Source organism: Arachis ipaensis, chromosome B9, assembly GCF_059453495.1.
Source record: "Arachis ipaensis isolate K30076 ecotype BB chromosome B9, ASM5945349v1, whole genome shotgun sequence".
Classification (NCBI taxonomy): Eukaryota; Viridiplantae; Streptophyta; class Magnoliopsida; order Fabales; family Fabaceae; genus Arachis; species Arachis ipaensis.
Window position 1 is genome coordinate 98,292,919 of NC_142444.1, and position 5,326 is coordinate 98,298,244.

At 39.9% G+C, this 5,326-nt stretch overlaps 1 non-coding gene across 1 annotated transcript; it reads right to left on the reverse strand.

Moving 5' to 3' along the window:
* Positions 1–4,030: 4,030 nt before the first annotated feature.
* Positions 4,031–4,134, reverse strand: LOC148545588 (small nucleolar RNA R71). Its single transcript, XR_015901302.1, has one exon. It is a non-coding gene; the product is annotated as a small nucleolar RNA R71 (small nucleolar RNA).
* Between the last annotated feature and the right edge of the window lie 1,192 nt (positions 4,135–5,326).

A 5,326-nucleotide genomic window follows, 5' to 3' on the forward strand; every position in this document is an offset into this window, starting at 1 on the left:
TGAAAGCTTTCGATCTTCATCCAATTGAGTAGTTATCTTGGAAGAGAAGCTATTCAAACTTGGATCTCTTTTGAACCTTGAAAGAGGAATGAAGAGATCAAGCTAGAAATGCTTTCTCATGCTGGACCAAATTGGGTTTGGATGGGTATGTGACTATAACCCTCTCAATACTTGATTTGGGAAATGCATGTGGTATAATCAGTGACCATACTTCATCTCTTCTCATGAGCAATTGACCAAGGAATTGGCTATTGATCAAGATTTGAGAGATTGAATTGCAAGAAATTGTAATTCAATCACTTAAGATTGCCAAGGAGATCAATGAGTGCATTGATTGAGGAAGAGATGAAAATAAACTTGATCCGGAGAATTGCAACATCTCCTAAGCCCAATGAACTCCCCATCTCTGATCTTACCCATTCTCTTTAATTTCTGCTATTTACTTTTATGAGCAAATCCCCCATTCCTATTTACAATTCTGCAATTTATTTTCAGTCATTTACTTCCAGTCCTTTAATTCTAGCATTTACCTTTCTGTTATTTACATTCCCGCCATTTTATTTCCTGCAACTCTCAACCCAAATTCTGGATTCACTCAACTAGAACATTCTTCTAATTAAAGTTGCTTGATCAATCAATCCCTGTGGGATTCGACCTCACTCTATTGTGAGTTTTTACTTGACGACAAATTCGGTACACTTGCCGAAGGAAGATTTGTTGAGAGACAAGTTTTCCGTGCATCATGCATATATTTGAAAAATGCAAGAATAAAAATATGCAATTGACACCAAACTTAAAAATTGATACTAGACTCAAACAAGAAACATAAAATATTTTTGATTTTTATGGTTTTATAAATTTTTTTTTTGTGATTTTTCGAAAATTGAGCGGAAAAGAGAAGAAAGGGATTCAAAATTTTTAACAAGAATTCCAAGAATCATTGCAATGTTAGTCTAAGACTCCGGTCCTGGAATTAGACATGGCTTACTAGCCAGCCAAGCTTTCAATGAAAGTTCCGGTCCAAAACACTAGACATGGCCAATGACCAGCCAAGCTTTAGCAGATCATTGCTAACAACAGCAAAATTGATAGAAATCAACAAGCTCTTGTGATGATAAGTTGAAACCTCGGTCCAATAAGATTAGACATGGCTTCACAGCCAGCCAGACTTCAACAGATCATCATAAAACTCTAGAATTCATTCTTAAAAACTCTGAAGAACAAAATAGAAAAAAAAATTTTGTATAAAAAAAATTTTCGAAAATAGAAAGTAAAATTACCTAATCTAAGCAACAAGATGAACCGTCAGTTGTCCAAACTCGAACAATCCCCGGCAACGGCGCCAAAAACTTGGTGCACGAAATTGTGATCATCAATGGCACCAACAACTTGGTACGCACAATTGTAATCTCAACTCTTTATCACAACTCCGCACAACTAACCAGCAAGTGCACTGGGTCGTCCAGGTAATAAACCTTACGTGAGTAAGGGTCGATCCCATGGTTCAGCCTATGGTGGACACTTTGAACCAGAAAGAACAGCTGCAAAGATACTGCAGAGTGGCTTCTATTGGCCGACTATCTTCAAGGATGCCAGAGAGTTTGTTCACCAATGTAATGAATGCCAAAGAGCTGGAGGATTAACAAGAAGGAATGAGATGCCTCAAAATTTCATTCTTGAAGTGGAGCTATTTGATCTTTGGGGCATAGATTTTATGGGACCATTCCCCCCTTCTTACTCCTTCAAATACATCTTGGTAGCAGTGGAATATGTCTCAAAGTGGAATATGTCTCAAAGTGGGTGGAAGCAATAGCCACAACCACATGTGACACACAAATTGTTCTTCAATTCCTAAAGAAGCACATTTTTACTAGATATGGAGTACCTAAAGGACTTATAAGTGATGGTGGTGGACATTTTTGTAACAAGCAGATGGAGAAACTCCTTCACAAATATGGAGTGATCCATAAAGTGGCTATACCATACCATCCTCAAACCAATGGCCAAGTTGAGCTTGCAAACAGAGAATTGAAGAGGATCTTAGAGAAGACTGTGGGAGCAACCAGGAAAGATTGGGCCAGAAAATTAGAGGATGCACTTTGGGCATACAGGACAGCATTCAAGACCCCTATTGGGAAGTCACCTTTTCAGCTGTTATATGGAAAATCTTGTCACCTCCCTGTAGAGCTTGAACATAAAGCTTTTTGGGCCACTAAACTTTTCAACCTTGATTCTCAAGCAGCAGGGGAGAAGAGGCTGCTACAACTGAATGAGTTGGATGAGTTTAGGCTAGAAGCTTATGACAATGCCAAGATATACAAGGAAAAGGCCAAGAGGTGGCATGACAAGAAGATCTCAAGGATGGAGTTCAAACCAGGACAGCAAGTACTCCTGTATAACTCCAGGCTCAAAATTTTCCCTGGCAAGCTCAAATCCAAATGGAATGGCCCTTACTTGGTAACAAAGGTTTTTCCTTATGGAATCCTTAAATTGTTAGATGAAGCAACAAAAAGTCAGTTCACAGCAAATGGGCACAGAGCCAAGCCATATTTAGGAGGTCAATGGAACAAGGAAAAGGAGGTTCAGAACTTAAACTGACCAAAGAATGAAAGATGTCAAGCTAGTGACAGTAAAGAAGCGCTTGTTGGGAGGCAACCCAACCTGAGGTAGTTTTTTTTTCATAGCTATTTTAATAAAAAGGTTAATTAGTTTCATCTATATTGCAAGAAGCTAAGTTTGGTGTTGCACACCAAAACAATCCAAGGGAGAATGAAGGATTCTAAGCCCAATGAACTCCCCATCTCTGATCTTACCCATTCTCTTTAATTTCTTCTATTTACTTTTATGAGCAAATTCCCCATTCCTATTTACAATTCTGCAATTTATTTTCAGTCATTTACTTCCAGTCCTTTAATTCTAGCATTTACCTTTCTGTTATTTACATTCCCGCCATTTTATTTCCTACAACTCTCAACCCGAATTCTGGATTCGCTCAACTAGAACATTCTTCTAATTAAAGTTGCTTGATCAATCAATCCCTGTGGGATTCGACCTCACTCTATTGTGAGTTTTTACTTGACGACAAATTCGGTACACTTGCCGAAGGGAGATTTGTTGAGAGACAAGTTTTCCGGGCATCAAGTTTATGGCACCGTTGCCGGGGATTGATTGTGCATCAACAATGATTAAATTAGAAGATCACTAGATTGAGCATTTTTATTTTGTGAATTTCATTTTCTGTTTGAGTGATTTACTTTTTGTTTTAGTTAAACTTCTTCCCTTCACCCTCTACTCTGTTGTTCTTCTTTGTTATTTTCAATTCTGTTTGCTAACCCACTAACTGTTTGATATATTGCATTACCCACAACTAACAGCAATTCTGACACAAATACTGTCTGCACCTATTTTCTTTGCTTGTACTTGTTGGTTGTATGACAGGGAGAAGAAGCGGGGCTTCAACTTCCTTTGATTCTGAACCTGAGAGAACCTTCTTTAGACTAAGGAGGGAGGCAAAAGAAAAACGTGTAGTTGGTGCTGAAGAAGAGGAGGAACACTTTGAGGAATACTTTGAACCTAACATGGAAGAAAACATGGAAAATCATCATGAAGAAGAGACTCACAACCATGGCAGAGGAGGTGGAGCAAATCATGCTGGGGAGGATAGAAGAGTTTTGGGCTCTTACATCAATCGAAACCCAGGCAATTGTGGAAGTAGCATCCAAAAGCTAACAATCCATGCCAACAACTTTGAACTTAAACCATAGGTCATCACCCTTGTCCAGAACAACTGTTCGTTTGGAGGAGGTGTTCAAGAAGACCCCAATCAACATTTGACCACCTTCCTGAGAATATGTGACAAGTGAAATCTAATGGTGTTCATCCTGACGCCTATAGACTGCTCCTATTTCCTTTCTCACTCAGGGACAAGGCAGCCAAGTGGCTGAAATCTTTTCCAAGGGAGAGCTTGACAACTTGGGAGGATGTGGTGAACAAATTCTTAGCAAGATTTTACCCTCCTCAACGAATCAATAGGCTGAGAGCTGAGGTTCAAACTTTCAGGCAACAAGATGTTGAGACTCTGTATGAAGCATGGGAGAGGTTCAAGGACTTAACAAGGAGGTGTCCACCTGACATGTTCAACGAATGGGTCCAGCTGCATATTTTCTATGAAGGGCTCTCTTATGAGTCAAAGAAGGCCATGGACCATTCATCTGGAGGATCCTTGAACAAGAAGAAGACCATTGAGGAAGCCATAGATGTTATTGAAACAGTAGCAGAAAACGACTACTTCTATGCTTCCGAAAGAGGGAACACAAGAGGAGTGATGGAGCTAAACAATGTAGATGCTCTGTTGGCCCAAAACAAGCTCATTACCCAGTAGTTGGCTGACCTCACCAAGAAGATGGAGAGGAACCAAGTAGCAAAAATCTCATCTTCATCAACAATCCAAGAAGGAGTGAATGAAGAAGCAGAGGGGAGTCAGGAGCAAGCCAACTACATTGGGAATTCACCAAGGAAAAACTATGATCCATACTCCAAGACTTACAACCCTGGATGGAGAAACCACCCAAACTTTGGGTGGGGAAATAAGCAAGATCAAAACCAAGACCAGAGGACATCTCAACACCCCCACAACAACACTTCTCCACACACTTATCAAAACCAAAACAGCACATCTGCTCCAAACCACTCATCAATTGATGACAAGCTCTCTTAGATCGAAACCTTCATTGAAGGAATATGCAGAGACATTCAAGACAGTAAAGCATTCAGAGAGGAAGTGCAGTCAAACATGCAGAATCAAAATGCTGCCATCACAAAACTGGAAACACAAATCAGCTATCTATTTAAGCAGCTTCCTAATCACAATTTTTGCTATGATGCCCATTCAAGCAAAAGGGAGGAGTGTCAAGCTATCACACTTAGGAGTGGGAAGGAACTGAAGGAACATCCCCAAAAACCACAAGAAGAAGGCTCAAATGAAAAGAGAGAAGAGCAAGATGGAATGCAACCCCCCACGCCAAGTCTGTAGAAAGAAAAAAAGATACCCCATCTGAACATCTCAAGAGCTCCATACCCCCAGCTATTGAAGAAAAAGGAAGATGACAACCAGTTCTTGAGATTTTTGGAAATCTTCAAGAAGCTACAAATCAACATACCATTTGCTGAAGCCATAGAACAAATGCCACTTTATGCCAAGTTTTTGAAGGAGCTAATGACTAAGAAGAGAAGCTGGAAGAACAATGAGACTGTGATACTAACTGAAGAGTGCAGTGCTATCATTCAGCATAAACTACCTCAGAAACTGAAGGATCCTGGGAGTTTC